At 39.8% G+C, this 18,420-nt stretch overlaps 2 protein-coding genes across 2 annotated transcripts in view; one reads left to right on the top strand and one right to left on the bottom strand.

Moving 5' to 3' along the window:
- Positions 1 to 18,420, top strand: part of LOC309482544 (uncharacterized protein) — a 332,446-nt gene that overhangs the window by 171,040 nt on the left and 142,986 nt on the right. The window lies entirely within an intron of this gene.
- htr1e (5-hydroxytryptamine receptor 1E) overlaps positions 1 to 18,420 on the bottom strand; it is a 41,345-nt gene that overhangs the window by 2,680 nt on the left and 20,245 nt on the right. The gene's annotated exons all lie outside the window — the stretch shown is intronic.

The raw sequence follows: 18,420 nt of genomic DNA, 5'->3' as shown, positions 1-18,420 counted from the left end.
AGCACCACATTGACATTATGTGAGGGATAACGTGTAGTTCGCTAACTAGCATTCATAAAACCAGCAGAATTAAAGTTAATAACTAAGAGAGTGTTGATAAACTCACCCAGTCCTTCCTCTCCCTCGAGACTGTGTATTTCTGTCCATGTTCTTCACTCTCACACACAAACACACAAGTGTTTTAGGTGTCTCCTTCAGGTCCCAGTGCAATCACAGTAATGATAACGCCATGAATGAGCAATCACACAACAGTTGCCTGTGATTTCACGGGTTTGATTGACAGGTCGGCCGGTCGCTAGAGGTCAGAGAAGAGGTTGAAGCCTCACAATAACTCAATCACCTCGAGCTCTCCACGAGCAGCGCTCATCCAGTCTATGCTCATCCAGCCCTCCGTGCGAGCCGTGTTTGCGCAGGCCGACTCATTACAGGCAGTTGTGGGATCTTTCTAAAGCAGCTGTCGTCACACACACACACACACACACACACGTCCAGAAGTGTAGCCCGTCACTGAAACTCACGAGCGGAGACAGAGCAGAGACAGTGCTGATCCCAGGAAACACAGCAGATCCCAGGAAACACAGCTGGAAGAGGATCTTCAGGACAGGACTCGTGGTTTAAATGTGCACTGGCTTTTATTCGATTCCACACATGAAAAAATAAAGACAAGTGTTTGATATGTAATGGATTACAATTCGGGGTTAGTTAACTAAACTAAACCTTAAAAAACATTTTAAATGCTTGATAAAAAAAGAAAGAAAAAGTTTTTACTTAAGATAGTTGTCAAAGCAACATTTCCCATTTTAATTGTTTAACTGGATGTACTAAAATAACTAAAACTGAATAAAAACTATACAGTATGTGACAGTAAAGTGATACCAAAAGTGTTTTATATTTTATTTCAGTTAACGTTTATTTCTTTTCAAGTTATGAATATGTTTCAGTTTCATTTAACTATAATAACCCTGATTCAGACCCAACAAGACATACAAATCCTTAAGACTGGGAATTTTATTCAAATTAAATTGCTTGTCCCCCATTTTCCATCTTTTCACATTTTCCATTAATTTCCAAAAATTTGGATTGGATTGTGCTTTACCTAAAATCATCTTTACAGTGCAGAAACTGCATAAGCTGACTGGCATTTGGGTCTGGGTTCATTTAAATTTTAAAGGCACATTATGTAAATTTTTTGTATTCAAATATCCAAAAACCACTTGCACAGTGTTATATATTTCGTTCAATTGTGTAATTACATTATGCTAATTGTTTCCAAGAATTTGTAAATTCAGAGAAATTCACAATTTTAAATAGTGCAACTTTGTAACTTGTGGACGACTGCGTAACGTCTAGCGGCGCGCTCACGCTGGTGTTGTTTCGTTCAAACATTATGGATCAATGCAAGCAGACTTTGGGACAATAGGAGAACTAAAACGAGGATCAATATCAGCGTGGCGTTTTCGAGATGCCGAGAGCTAGCGTCCGCAACTAACTCCGACTTGACAGAGCTCTTACATGTACTTTATTAGACAGGTGAGCAAATGTACATAAAACTAAATGTTATATAGCTCAACATGATGAAATGTTAGAATATGATCAGTGTGTTATGCTAATGTTGATCTAGCTCACTGCTAGTCTCATACAGACAAACTAACACACAGAATAACATTATAACTTTCAACACACTGAAATGCAGTTTAGTGTGATAGTGTAGAGCAAGTGAGACAGCGCTGCGTTACCTCACACGTTCCCTTCATCTAATAAACTGCCCTGTGTGAGTATTATTCAGCACTAGCGGGTACGTTAGTTCGTTTATATCCGCGGGACTCGCGTGTGGCGCTGAGATCTGTCTCTCATTAGCACTCGCGCCCGCGTCACACCACAGTCATGCTAAACACATCAGTGTATTCACTCATCCATAAACATTATTAAATCCTTCGCATGACGACAAGTTCCATGATTCCGCTTATGCGTCATCAACCTACACCTGTGTTATTGTAAGAGGTTAGCGACCGCTAGCGGCGGAAAATACATATTGTGCCTTTAAGTGTATTCATCTAAATACATTTATTCAAAACATATTAAAATGCTATTCATACAGACAATGACTTGAATACAGTCGTGTACTGTATGTTTTCAGGTTTGATGTGGGGCTTGAAGCCAAAATGTCTAAATAATGTTTGAATCATGATATTTTTTTTTTTAAATAAACTTTTTTTGATATAATGACTGAGATCAAGATCAAGGGAAAATATTTCATTACTTTTTACTTGTTTGAAACACCACTTGACTGAATCAACTTTTTTAGTAAAAACAAACAAACAAACACACAAAATAAAAGAATCCAGCATGAACACAAGAGTTCATCTCTGAGACCTCTGCCTCTGCTTTCGAAATCTCAGACGCATTATTCATCATCTCTAACATCTTCATTGTCATGGCCTCGTCTATCAGACGCCGCTGTGTTTGTTGTGTCTGGCTCACAGTGGAGCGATGACAGGGGGAATGAGCTTTGGAAACTCAGTGAAGTGCTGGGGTCGTGACCTCGTGACATCATGACAATGCTTTCACATCTCTCAGACTGTCTCAGGAAAGATGAAGAAGGTTCTGGAGGTTCTTCACTCATAGAAGATCATATCTGGAGGTTCTTCACTCATAGAAGAGTCATATCTGGAGGTTCTTCACTCATAGAAGAATCATATCTGGAGGTTCTTCACTCATAGAAGAGTCATATCTGGAGGTTCTTCACTCATAGAAGAATCATATCTGGAGGTTCTTCACTCATCCACTTGGTGGGGACAGAGACTGAAACACTATCATGTCCACACACTCATGAGCAACACTCATTTCATGCACACTGCAAATTAAGAAAAAGGTGATGACTTATATTATATTCTGACTTATTTCACCTCAAAATAGAAAAATAATAATATGCTACTCATTTAATTGGCATTACTATTTAATATATTGAACATCATGTTACTGCTCATTTTCTTTTATTTAAATTATTTTAACATTTCTTTATCAAATTCAGTTCAACAAATCACAATGATTCATTTTCTATAAGAACATTTTAATTTCTCATATTTCTTTTAATTTTGGGGTGAAATATGACAAGGTTTATGACAGGTTTTGTGAAGCTCACCCCATTGAACACACACGAGTGTGGTTTTAATGACAGACTCACTTACAGACAGTTTTAGACCGTGGCCTGTCATTATAACACTGAGAATCACTGAGAAAAGAATAACCTAAACATTATAACATTAAAATTAACTGGTTGTATTCAGTCACAAATATTATTCAATATTGATAAATCAACCGATATACATTCATTTATACAAACCAAATAACTAAATTAAATCAAGTAAAAACTCTTTAAAGTAATAATTGCAGGTTAACACATTTTACCGGAGTAAAAGTGTAAAACTGACTGATATCAGATTCTGTTCAGTTTAGTGGGTTTAAAAATCACTGTCATTTTTTATCAGCTCTGATTAACTTAACTGTGTTCATCAGGTTTTAAACCCAAAGCACTGAGATAAAACAATTACATATAAAAAAGTATACATTTCTTCCTACATAAATGATTCAGAAACATGACAGAAAAAGAAAAGGAAATAAAAATCCATAGTCCTCTTGAAACAGGTCAGAGTTTCTGTAGAAAAGAATGCACGGGTTTCTATAGTCTCCTAACTTTGTCCGACTTGTGATTAAGATCAGGTTAGTTTCTCCAAACTTGTGATAAGACCAGGGGCCGGTTTCACAAAGCTATTTTAGACCGGTCTATAGTGATAGACAAGTCTAAAATTTGCTCATAGACTAGTCTAATGCAAGTTAGACTGTTTCACAAAAATAAAGACTGACCTAATTTAGACCAAGAAAAATTAGACCCCTTACCCCCAGGCTAACTTACCCCCAGACCCCTTACCCCCAGACTAACTTACCCCCAGACCCCTTACCCCCAGGCTAACTTACCCCCAGACCCCTTACCCCCAGGCTAACTTACCCCCAGACCCCTTACCCCCAGGCTAACTTACCCCCAGACCCCTTACCCCCAGGCTAACTTACCCCCAGACCCCTTACCCCCAGGCTAACTTACCCCCAGACCCCTTACCCCCAGACTAACTTACCCCCAGACCCCTTACCCCCAGTCTAACTTACCCCTAGACCCCTTACCCCCAGGCTAACTTACCCCCAGACCCCTTACCCCCAGGCTAACTTACCCCCAGACCCCTTACCCCCAGACTAACTTACCCCCAGACCCCTTACCCCCAGGCTAACTTACCCCCAGACCCCTTACCCCCAGGCTAAACTTAGGTCTAAGACCCCTTATCCCCAGGCTAACTTACCCCCAGACCCCTTACCCCCAGGCTAACTTAGGTCTAAGACTCTGTTACCTTGGCAACCAGCAGTAACAATCAGTTACATTACAAACAGCCAAAAGAAAAGGGAAAATGGCTCATAATTTGTGGTTTGCTGACGACGTTATGGAGAGAGCTATGAGAAGGGAATATTTCCTCTTAAATATTTATTTTTTGTATCATGTTTTTGTATCTTTTCTGTACGTCTTTAACGCTACGCTCAGCGGTCGTATTAACGCTGTTAACTGTCGTAGCAATCTTTTTCCAAATTAAACATTTCTTCTTGTTACTACATTCTCCACTAATTTTCCTTGTAACTGTTATACTCCTCCAACAAACACATATTATCCGCTGGGGTAAACTGCACTGAGCGGTTGAATGCGCTTACTTGATCCGCCATGTTTTTTGTTTTGAAAAGTGTCTTAATTTACCCAGAATGCATTGCAGTGTAGTCCTACTTAAGATAGTCAGAGTCTTAAGGTCTGATTTAGATGTCTATCTGAAGTCTGACTATCTACTATATCTAAGCCATAGTCAAAGTCTATGTTTGTGAAACCGGCCCCTGGTTAGTTTCTCCAAAGGAAAAAAGGCTGAATCCTGAGATGTCCACATGGAAACCGATGGAAGCTGGGGATCAGACCACCTCAGCAGAATACATTTTAGCCAGTAATAAAAAGGACTGTATAAATAAAGAATTGGTATCTGGGTCAAAAAAGTCGTTTTGTAAGTCGTTTTGAAAGTCGTATGGTTCGACAGATAAACTGAAGGGGATGAAATAAAACGTTCAGAGAGAATCTTAGAGATGTGAAAGCATTGTCATGATGTCACGAGGTCACGACCCCAGCACGTCACTGAGTTTCCAAAGCTCATTCCCCCTGTCATCGCTCCACTGTGAGCCAGACACAACAAACACAGCGGCGTCTGATAGACGAGGCCATGACAATGAAGATGTTAGAGATGATGAATAATGCGTCTGGTATCTCGTGTGGAAAGCAGAGGCCGGGGTCTCAGAGATGAACTCTTGTGTTCATGCTGGATTCTTTTAATTTGAGTGTTTGTTTTTTTACAAAAAAGTTGATTCAGTCAAGTGGTGTTCAGACAAGTAAAAAGTAATAAAATATTTCCCCTTGATCTTGATCTTTGTTTTTAAAAATAATTATCATGATTCAAACATTCTTTAGACATTTTGGCTTCAAGCCCCACATCACAACATATCACAACTGTATTCAAGTCATTGTCTGTATGAATGGCATTTGAATGTTCTTTGAATAAATGTATTTAAAGATTAAAATCATCGCTTTATTTTTTTATATTAAAGTAGTGTATGGCATTGAGAGCAAGACGTACATTATCCGTTCCACACCTGGATTTCAGGAAACCTGCCGGATCAGAACTGATAACTTTGGGAAGAGCCGTGTCAGGGTTCTCCTCGGACAGTTCTGTCAGACTGGTGTTTGTTTAACGTGTCTATGTTTGTGTTGTGCTTGAACACATGGCTCTGTGTTTGTGTTGGCCATGTGCTCTTCTGTTCATGCCTTCTTGTTTCCAATTGCCACGCCCTCTTGTTTAGTCATTAGGCTTGTTCGACTTGAACTGGCGCTGCACACCCTGATCGGTTTATGATAGGTTATACTCTTCTGTAATAAAAGTTAGTGAAATATAATTTATATAGGCAGCAATACTCAAATCCATCGCTTCTGACCTATAAAGAGATTTATAAAAATCTCTTAAAAACTATTTATAATCAAGGGATCGCTTGAGATGTCACCACCTGCATTCTGTATCGTATTCATTTAACAATCATTATTGTGATTCTTTAGTTGGTGAGCAAGCAAACGACTGGACTTGTTACCAAATTCGTAATATTTTTGTTTAGTGAAAAGCAATATCTTTTGAATATGGGGAGTGTGATCCATATTCAATTTGGACCTTGCATTCACCCATGTTTTGAGATTTGAAACTATAGGGAATTGCTTGTGTATTTGCTCTAGCCTAATAACTTATTTTCTTATTGCTATCTCAAGCTCTCCTGAGGTGGGAAGTGTAAGAAATAAGATGACCACGTAACATGGCTTTAGATGCATCCCACATCACAGCTGAAGACACTGGGGAGTCTCTGTTATCTGTTACTGACACTTACTCTGTTATCCAGACAAAATTGTGATAAAATGTCCATGACAAAAGAGCAAAAAGGATCAATATTTAGAAGAGACGTACTAAACCTTTTAAATATGGAGTTCTAGGAATGCTGAAAGTACAATCAATCTGCAAATGCACTGGTGCATGATCTGATAAAATGGTAGATTGAATTTGGCAACACTGAACTGCATGCAAAAATTGTTTAGGAATAAAAGAATAGGTGAAATGTGCACAATTAAGCGGGTGTGAGTAAAACGTGTAGTCTCTCACTTTAGCATTCAACTGCAACCATTTATCTATAAAACATGTATCCCTGCTTAAATTATTGAACACCGTAGATGATCTGGGGTTTGATACATTTGTAGAGGAAGATTTGTCTAGAGAAGCTTTCATTATGCAATTAAAGTCACCAGCCAGAAAACCCAAGCCTTTACAATGATAATTAAACAATAAAATCACCCATATAAAATTTGGTGAATCATAGTTTTAGCGCATAAACATTGAAATTAGTTATATGATGTTTGAAAATTGAGCCTGTACTCAAAATAAATCTCCCTTCGGGATCTAATTCTTTATGTTCCAGAATAAAAGGCAGATGTTCATTTATAAGAATGGCAACACCTCTTTTATTCTGAGAGTAGGAGGAAGAGTAAACTTGACCTGTCCAGTCTGTCGCTCCGAATGTTCAGTGTCAGACAGTTTTGTTTCCTGAAGCAGTGCTATGCGGATTGTTGTTTTTTCAAATGGGTTAACATTTATTACCTTTTTATTACATGACCAATCCATTGGACATTCCCCGTAAAGAGTTTAAGGGCACCAGCCATAAGATTTATAAGAATAAAACAGGGAAAGACAACTTAAAATGAAATCACTTTTTTGAAAAATGAGGCATAAGTAGCAAAGAATCGACAGAGTAAAAGAAAGAACATCTGCTATTACGACCCCTATCCTGTCCCCGAATGAAGTCACCAAGCAAACTAAACATGAACAAGTCCTAACTCAACAGTCCAACATTTCTCTATTGGCTTATCCACTATTCTGCGGAGATGAGAGTCAGCGTCGTCAACTTCATCTTTGCAGCCGACACTCAGAAAACACGAGTTTATTAAAGGTACATTACGTAACTTTTGGCCCTTTAGTGGTTGAAAAACAAAACTGTATGCATTTTGCAGAAGAACATTGTTTTTGTTGAGCTTCGGCTCTGCGTGACTCTTTCTCAACTACAAAAAGTGAGAGAGATTATCCTGCTGATCAACACTCACTACTAGGCTTCTGAGAAATAACCAGTTTACACTGACAGGATCTCAAGCTGACCAGCTGAAGACATTCCTGTAGCTTTACCCACTAAGAGACACGGCAGACGATAGAGAAGCGGAAACATCCACAAAGTCCCTTGGAGAGAACAGGGAAGGAGTCCATTGCTTGTTGATTCTTGTTTTATTACGAGCTCTGTCTCGTTGTTTTCTCCAGCAGACTCTCCTAAACGTGGGATTCCCCGGGGGTTGGAGATTTAGCAGCTCCATGTCAATCATTTTCTCTCATTGCAACAACTAACCTCTGCCACTCCCGCACCAGACACGAGTCAAGCACCTTTACTCTGTTTACGGATATGACGAGACACACACGAACGAGTGACGCATGTATGCAATTACCCAGTGAGGTCTAAAATATAAACATGTACAATAGGCTTACCATAGTGAATCAGGGGAAGACAAAAACATGTTTTGGAAGAAGGATTGATTAAATTTGTTTAATTTTAATTAATTGATTAATTGAATAAAAAATTAAAGGTGCTCTAAGCGATGCCACACGTTTTTTAGGCCAAAACATTTTTTGTCACATCCAGCAAACATCTCCTCACTATCCGCTAGCTGCCGGTCCCCTGAACACACTGTAAAGACACGCGGTCTCTGCAGACAGCCCAGCCTCCACAAACTGCAACAACAACAAACTGGCCCAGCCTGGACCACGAAACATAACAAACAGTGTTCCAGCCAATAACCGACGAGAATGATTTGGGGGTGGGGGTGGGGGGTTAGTGCGTGTGCACATGAACAGAGGTGTGTGGGGGAGAGAGAAGCATGAAGAGGGAAGCTAGCTAGAGGAGAGATGTCGTAGACAACGACTAACGTTAAAAATGTATATTCTTAAAGGAGGGGGGGGAGGGGCCGGGATGAGGAGGAGGGAGGGGCCGGGATGAGGAGGAGGGAGGGGCCGGGATGAGGAGGAGGGAGGGTCGAGATGGTCTCTGTTTTGTTTGACAATACTTCGAATGTCAACAAGAAGTGACGTCACGCAACATCGCTTAGAGCAGCTTTAATGAATTATTAAAATGTTCAGGTCTCATTTCTGTTATTTCTTCTGACACATTCATCATCAATACTTTAGCCGGTGTGCTGCAGCAAACTTTATGTGTGCACTTGAGTGCTTGATTTACATTTGAAAAGCTCATTATTACGGTATTTCTCTGTAATCAGAGTTTGAAATTAAATTTCAGAAGTGATTTTGATAATCTGTTTTATTTCTGGGGTTGTTTTGACCAGTTGTTTGGTTAGAAGAAATTCTGAATGGCTGGTAACCAAAGAATAAGTAGCCAAATTGGCAGGTGAGTGAAAGTTAATCTCAAACCCCGTCTGTAATGTATGATATTCATATGATAACTCACGAGTCCGTCAGCTGCCTCAGCTTTCAGACGCAGACTCGGATGTGATGGAGATCTCGTGAGCACGATGGCTCTGTGATGATGTGTATGACAGCAGGAGATCTCTAATGATGGACATCAGCACAGATACATGTTTCCTTCAGAGACTCGTACACCAGCACACACACAGCTGAACTAGCCTGCGATTGACACCATCTGCTGTGGGCACATTGATTATTCAATGCTCTATTTAAGGGAAGATTACATTAGTCACTGATCAAAGTGTTGCGTATGATCAGCACACGGACAGTAGATGATGAATTAGGGCCAGGTGCTCAGAGCTCTGGAGACACATGAATTATTCAGCAATGGCTATATTAGATTACACATGGCAGACAATATGCTGGCCACAGCACTTTATAATGCCAAGCTCCTCGGCAAACCCCGGTCATCTTCACGGATGGCACAGCACTAAATCTTCTCCTGTCACCGAGGAACTCGGCTTGATGGATTTAGTCTCTTGGAGGGCCGGTTCATGTGGAAGTGTTCAGACTGATGTGAAGGACTCTCTTCCCGTACCATGAGAATCCCAAGGGTCTGAGAGAGCTAGAAAAACCCTTCAGAAAAACCCAGTGTCATAAAGTTTCTTTACTGACCACTTTACATCATAGTCCACTGCATTAAAGCTGTGAGAAATCACAATGTGATTCGAGTGAAAGCATCAAACATGTCCGTCATTAAAGCATTAAATCAGTAGAACGTGAAAGATGGAGAGCTGTTCAGTACTCAAAATAGAAAGGTCAAGTCAAGTCAAGTCATCTTCATTTATATAGCGCTTTTAACAATGCAGATTGTTCCAAAGCGGCTTTACAGAGATACAAGGATAGTTTAAAGTAACAGAGATTGTTTTGTCTTTATAGCCATAGCTGTCAACATTGAACATTGAAAATAAGGGAGATTTCCCGGAATCCATCCCCAAAATAAGGGATTTTTTTTTACACGATTCTTACCCACATTCTTACCTAGCTGACTCACTCACGCTCTTGTGTTTCAGTGATTTGTCGTGCTGCGACACGTCGTTTTTCCCTCCACGAGCAACACTGAAATTACAATGACAAATTTTGCAGTAGGCATAATTTGGACCTACATGGCTGCTTGTCAGGTAGTGGAAGGTGGTCTCCCATTTACTCAAATATCGGCATAATGTCCTCGGTTTTGGTTGGTGGTTAATTCAGTGATTTTGGCCGTCGGCGTCCTGATCCATCATCGCACATCACACTCATCTACTCTACTCTCCTTTAAGTTCACTTCCCGCTACTTTTTCCCTCTTCCTCCCACCCGCTGCTGCAACTGTCTTCTTCTTCGATAGTAGCCTAAGCTACTGTCTGTATACTGCCACCTGCTTTACTGGAGGTCTAGCAACCCAAGTGCAAGCCACTTCACAGACACAGATAGTTGCGTGTTCTGAGTTAACACAATCAGAGCTTAAAAATATGGGATATTTTACGGGAAAATACTAAAACGGGAAGACAGCGGGAAAAGAGCTAAAATAGGTGAGAAACCTGGAAAAAATGGGAGGGTTGACAGCTATGTTTATAGCAGTTCTTGAATAAAGTTATTTTCCAGCTAAAGTAAATTTTATTGATTAACTTCGGTCGCAACGATCATTAGTTATTAACTTTAGGGCCGCTAACACAACACCGTTTTAACAGGAAACTCTACACAGACTTTAAACATGAAACCTGTGAGAACGCTGATGGCGTGCACATGCGTATTACCAGTTCAGGCTATTGGTATATGTGTGATATGTGTGCAGGTTTGTAATTCCCTACAAACCAAGCCTTAAAAAACTACTTGTCTGGCCTTAACCGCCCACAAAACCTCGCACAATACAACTTTAACATCATAGGATGTCCTGTTACTTTATCCTCTACAGTAAAAGACCTGGGTGTTATACTCGATTGCAACCTGTCTTTTGAAAATCATATTTCATATGTTACAAAAACAGCCTTTTTCCACCTTAGAAACATTGCTAAGCTACGTAATATGCTATCAGTTTCTGATGCAGAAAAGTTAGTTCATGCATTCATGACCTCGAGACTGGATTACTGTAATGCTTTATTAGCTGGTTGTCCTGCATCCTCAATAAACAAGCTACAGTTAGTCCAAAATGCCGCCGCTAGAGTTCTTACGAGATCAAGAAAATATGATCATATAACACCGATTTTATCATCACTGCATTGGTTACCTATAAAGTTCCGTATTAATTACAAGATATTGCTACTGACTTATAAAGCCCTAAACGGCTTAGCTCCAGTCTATTTAACGGATCTTTTATCACCCTATAATCCATCGCGCTCTTTAAGATCACTAAATTCAAGGCTTTTGGTCATACCTAGGATATCCAGAACCACCAAAGGAGGGAGAGCATTTTCACATTTGGCTCCAAAACTCTGGAATAGTCTTCCTGATACTGTTCGTTGCTCAGACTCGCTCTCCCAGTTTAAAACTAGATTAAAGTCGCATCTCTTCAGCCAGGCATTCATATAATCCCACAGTTCAAACTACAATCCGGCCTCTAGCTCATAAATGCCAGAGGAGAACTGGCCCCCGACTGAGCCTAGGTTCTCCCAAGGTTTTTTTTTCTCCATTAGGTCACCTGATGGAGTTTTAGGACACCATTAGGTCACTTGATGGAGTTTTTCGGTCCCTTGCCACTGTTGCCTTTGGCTTGCTCAGTTGGGGATATTTTGGGGATATTTAATTTAATTTTATCAATCAATAAATTCCTCTTGAAACAAACTTTGTTGTATTATTTAAATTTAATACTGTGAAGCTGCTTTGATACAATCTGTATTGTGAAAAGCGCTATACAAATAAACTTGACTTGACTTGACTTGACATTTTGATACAGAATTGTATCACTACGGGGTTCACTGTTCACAGAAAAGAGTTCACTGTTTAAAAATGACAATAAATAAGATGCAATGATTCTTGAAACAAGATTCAAAACATTTCCCACAATTTTACTTCATTCATTTTTTTAAATGGCAACATTAAAAAAAAAAAAAAAAAAAAAAATCAGAGATCATCACTAGAATGTAAAACATTTTAAATAAACCTATTAACAACAAATATTCAGGCCTCCTCCAGGTAGTCTCGGGTTCGGTACCCCAGTGCACACCCGGGTCCACATGACCGCGTTCACATTAGAGATTTATCATGCGAACCGTGTCCCGTTCCGAACTAACCTGCCAGTGTGAAAGACCCCTTAGTAACGCACAGACCAGGGTTGGTCTCCTGGAGAGCCGCAGGGTCTGGGCTGGACTCAGTGTGTGGAGGAGTTTGGCTTGAAACACTTGAAGGACCACCATCGTGTGGAGAGCAGATCCAGCTCGACAGGCCAGGTCTGCAAAGCTCTCGGTGCCGTCAACAATGGTGAAGCAGAAGAGTGAGCCACAGTGAGAGTGTCTGTCTTTGATGAACACGGTTTGGCATGGACGAGGCACGTCCCAGGCAAGCGATGCACTCTGCGAGCTCGTCCGAGCTACAATCGAGGTGCGACATATTGCGTCAAACTTCGCCGCTCTTATAGAAAAGGAATTTGCTCTTTTGAGCTTTCGCCAGTTTCTCCATACGCGTCATGCAATGCAAAGTGAACCGCATTTAAACAGAACAAGTTTCATTCATGTATGACTGACAAATATGCATCACATTAAGGTCTTCAGAAACCCTCATTTTGTGATCCACGAAGAAACTAACAGCATACTAGAGAGTAAGAAAATGAGGACAGAACTATTTCTGTAATGAAAGATGTCTCCTGTCCCTGTGGCACACAATGAGTAAATTACCAAATAACCATCTTCATCTGCAGCCAAGTGATCATTTAATGGCACTGTCACGAACAGCTGATATAGATGAGTCTGCATGGCCCGTGTCAGTGCTTGAACATCTTTCATCTGATCTGTGATTAATCATAATTTCATCTGTAGTGCACATTAAGGGCTCTTCACGGGGGAAATGTACTCAGGTGATGCAGACCCGGCACAAAGCTGCCACGGCTCCTCATCTCACGAGAGTGACAGATCCTCCGTCAGCGCAGCGGTGGTCTATAGCGGCACAGCTGCCTCCTTCACCAGCCCACGGAGAGCTGCGGGAGGAAGAGCACGGAGCGCTCGAGTGGGCATACATCTCAATCTGAGATCCCATTAGATGGGATGATTACAGTCCGTTTGCTGTCCGAGGCTTCTGAATGGCCAGCCATGCCAATGGAATTTAAATGTATGCAAATGAGTCTCAGGACCACCTAAACACATCTTTCTCTGGCCTTGTGTTCTTACACATGTCCACAGTCTTTTCCCAGTGTATACTAAAAGAGGTAATTATAAGTAATTATAGGTATTACAAGCACTAGTCAGCGGAGTATCCTCAGCGTCCTCCGGCAGTCGCTGGACATACCTGACACACACTGTGAATAATAATTTTTTAAAGTTCTAATAAAACACAAATGTTATTTTACTATGTTTTAAAAGGAAACTGAAAATACTATTTCAGAAGAGTATAGTCTTTCTACTTCAAAATGTCATGTTTCATTCAATATTTTTACTTTTGAATTTTACAGTCAGAAGTTGACATGCAGTTCAGAGGAAAAATGTGTTTTAAAGTAAATCCTACATCAGCTTTTTTCAGTATAGCCCTGCACTATAACACCTAAAATCTCCTCAAACAGTATAAGATACAAGTTCATACAGAAAGTTTGTCATGACTTGTTTTATTTACCATTTAAAGGCTCTCTTTGATTGAAATTTGCTTTCATTGCGAGAGAAATAGTTGAATAGAAACAGTGCATATTCATTCCGCAAAATATTCAGCTAAACACTGAACTCAAGTCTGTCTTCATTCAGTCTGAGTGTCGTGAAACTGAATCATTATTGAAATCTCACACATGATAAACAGAAATGTTCATGTGAACACCAGTTGAGAACTGCATGTCAAGTTATGCATGAGGAAAGTTGCTTTATAATAGAATTTTTATTATATTGTTAAAGTATTTCTGCGTGTTTTGAGGAAATATAACATATATTTTTGTGAGTGTTGTAAAATCTTTTTTTCCCCCAAGTCATTCTGTTAATTTCAGCAGAATGTAACTGAAATGTTACATATTAATAGCCAAGTTCCACAACACATCAACGTTGATCACATTTAGAATAAGAAAAAACTATAATGCAGCCAAGGCTAAACTGAGAGAAACAGAAATGATTCATTGATTCATTAGCTGGGTCTTCAGGCTACTGCATGCAGTCTGTTAGTTCACCTCACGATCAGAGTATCTTACAACAAATACAACATTACATTAGTATTATTCACTGTATTTTGTATAATTTTTTTGGAATTATCATAAAATTATCAAAAGATATGTGCAATAAATTTTTTTTACTTTGAACTTTTATAAAAAAATAAAACTCTGTTTTTACAGGGAAAATATTAATTAATTTGCCCTTTCTCTGTCTTTGTCTATAAACAAATATTACAAACACATGCTGTGATTTTGCTGGTATTGCATATTGGTCTAATATTTGTATAAAATGATTGGTCGGAGCGACATGGTGTAATGTAACATTGGTTTTGGGTTTTGGTTCAAGTTGATGTTTTCATGTCCTTTATTTTGTAATTCTCACTGTCATGTGTCCTGTGTTCACATTGGTTCATTGTTTGATTGTTCTCAGGTGTTCCTTGTCTCTCTGTATGAATAGCCCTCATTAGGCCTGTCACGATTCCTCAATTAAAGTCGAGTATTCAATGTAAAAATCCTCGATCCATGTCGAGTAACCGGCAAAATACCGGAAGTGGCGCGTTCATGGACATAATATAGCATAGCTATTGTGAAATCACAAAGGCTGTGATTCAGTTTTCCTTACAGAGAAAGTTTATTCAAGTGTTCTATTAGTTATTTTAAACTAAAAATAAGAAAGTATACTTTCAGTCTACATTTTATATACTTAATAATATATAATATATACTTAATTTATATACTCAAAAATATACTCCTTCATTCCTCCACACAGAATCTCTCCAGATCCTTCATTCCTCCTCACAGAATCTCTCCAGATCCTTCATTCCTCCTCACAGAATCTCTCCAGATCCTTCATTCCTCCACACAGAATCTCTCCAGATCCTTCATTCATCCATGCAGAATCTCTCCATATCCTCCATTCCTTCATTCCTCCATACATAATCTCTCCAGATCCTTCATTCCTCCATACATAATCTCTCCAGGTCCTTCATTCCTCCTCACAGAATCTCTCCAGATCCTTCATTCCTACACACAGAATCTCTCCAGATCCTTCATTCCTCCTCACAGAATCTCTCCAGATCCTTCATTCCTCCACACAGAATCTCTCCAGATCCTTCATTCATCCATGCAGAATCTCTCCAGATCCTCCATTCCTTCATTCCTCCATACATAATCTCTCCAGATCCTTCATTCCTCCATACATAATCTCTCCAGGTCCTTCATTCCTCCTCACAGAATCTCTCCAGATCCTTCTCTCCAGATCCTTCATTCCTCCACACAGAATCTCTCCAGATCCTTCATTCCTCCTCACAGAATCTCTCCAGATCCTTCTCTCCAGATCCTTCATTCCTCCACACAGAATCTCTCCAGATCCTTCTCTCCAGATCCTTCATTCCTCCACACAGAATCTCTCCAGATCCTTCATTCCTCCTCACAGAATCTCTCCAGATCCTTCATTCCTCCACACAGAATCTCTCCAGATCCTTCATTCCTCCTCACAGAATCTCTCCTGATCCTTCATTCCTCCACACAGAATCTCTCCAGATCCTTCATTCCTCCACACAGAATCTCTCCAGATCCTTCATTCCTCCACACAGAATCTCTCCAGATCCTTCATTCCTCCTCACAGAATCTCTCCAGATCCTTCATTCCTCCTCACAGAATCTCTCCAGATCCTTCATTCCTACACACAGAATCTCTCCAGATCCTTCATTCCTCCTCACAGAATCTCTCCAGATCCTTCATTCATCCATGCAGAATCTCTCCAGATCCTCCATTCCTTCATTCCTCCATACATAATCTCTCCAGATCCTTCATTCCTCCATACATAATCTCTCCAGGTCCTTCATTCCTCCTCACAGAATCTCTCCAGATCCTTCTCTCCAGATCCTTCATTCCTCCACACAGAATCTCTCCAGATCCTTCATTCCTCCTCACAGAATCTCTCCAGATCCTTCTCTCCAGATCCTTCATTCCTCCACACAGAATCTCTCCAGATCCTTCATTCCTCCTCACAGAATCTCTCCAGTTCCTTCTCTCCAGATCCTTCATTCCTCCACACAGAATCTCTCACAAAACTTTCTATATACCCACAAAAAGTTCTATATATATAGTATGAAGCTCGGAACAGAACCCTTCAAGGTTCTACATAGAACCTTCACTCGAGTGTGCTTTACACCATGAGTTTGCATCTCTATCCCACTTCAGTCATCGCACACACACACACACACACACACACACACACACACACACACACACACACACACACACACACACACACACACACACACACACACTCATATCACTGCAGGCAGACAGTGTGGATGAAAGAGTTTACTAAACGACCGATTATTACATTACTGTGTGAATCGATAACCCAGCGTACAGTATGTCTGCTAACTGAGTGACGAGCATCCACCACATATCTGATCCCGGTTCAGCCGCCAGCACTTCACTGGAGGATGACATTAAACGCAGCGGCGGAGCAGAAACGCCGTGTTGGAAATATCAGAGAAAGCGTGATGTCTCCCAGTGAGACTCAGCAGAAACAGACGCTGTGTGTCTCCAGGCCGGGGGATTCATCTCTTCAGTGTTGACTGACAGTCTCTATAAGGCCGAAAGTCTCGCGCTGAAGGAGCTCTGGACTGCTAGAAACACGTCAGAGGAAGCGCCACTGTGTCGAAAATGTGCTAGTCATAATATCCTGCCACATCTTTGCAATATTTAAATACCATTGAGGAAAAAGAAGTTCACTTTAAAAAGAGCACTTATTGAAGCAATAAGGTAGCCTACTTGATGCTAGTGCTGGATCTCGCAGGCACTCCTCTTTGTGTCGTGACTAACAACGCCCTTCAGCCGTGACTTATCCACCATACAGCACTAGCCTTGAGTACCTTACTGCTTTTATAAAATGGTTACCACACAATACAAATATCAAAGCAAAAAAATATGTCAATGCAACTTTCATGAAGTAAAATCACTAGAAGCCTTCCTTCCACTGGAGAAAATAGTCCCTGGCCTTTAAGTCTTTACAAGTGAGTCAGTCTGTGGAAAAGACTTTTATATTGAAAGGACTGAAACTTGTTGTGAACAAGGGAACAAGACGCAACTGACAAATGCTTTGACTATCTGTCAGTGTCAGGATAAGATATCGCAGCGGACATTCAAACGGATGTTTTATGATGAACATAGGACTGACCCGATGGAAAATGCTGTATCTATACACTCGCTCTCTCTCTCTTTCTCACACACAAAACTCTTCTACATAATAAAGTAAGCTTCAAGCCTTGTCCACACTAATACGTTTTCGTTTCAGTGTGGATGAGAAACCACTGGAAAACACCTGAAAACACTAGTGTGGACGGAGAGTGTTTTTTTAAACGAAAACGCTGTTTTCAAATGTATTCGGATTAATGTAGACGAAGCATCAATGAACAATATCACAGAGAACAAACACATGTTCACGTGGCTAAGAGTGACTGCTAAAGGTGTTGTGCAGTGATACACAGATACACAGAACCATTGTCATTGCCATGTTTTATTGTGAATAAAAATAATGGAAATAATCTACATTAAAAGAATATACTTAAGTGATGAATGTAATGTTTTCAGACACCGAACTGCATGTTATTTACCGTTAAAGGAGAACTATTATAGTAAATGCTATTAGATGAACATGAGTTAATTTTTTGACCCACTTTAAGCACATCTTTATATGTAATTTCATAATTAGTGGTGCTTTTACCGACTTGATGTTATGGTAAACTAAAATACACTTAAATGTTTTTCTAATGAAACTTGTTTGTCATGTATTGAAATATTGCAATTATAAATGTGCAATGATGAAGTTGAAATTTTAAATATATTACCTTTAAATGTAATATTGAATAACACACTAAAATAAAAATATATATATTTTTAATTATACTCAAGTACTTTACATTTGCTTTAGTATGTTAGTCAACACATCAAAATAAGTGTATTTC

Source organism: Leuciscus leuciscus (genome assembly GCF_965113295.1).
Source record: "Leuciscus leuciscus genome assembly, chromosome: 19".
Classification (NCBI taxonomy): Eukaryota; Metazoa; Chordata; class Actinopteri; order Cypriniformes; family Leuciscidae; genus Leuciscus; species Leuciscus leuciscus.
This window is presented reverse-complemented; position numbering and strand designations above follow the sequence as displayed.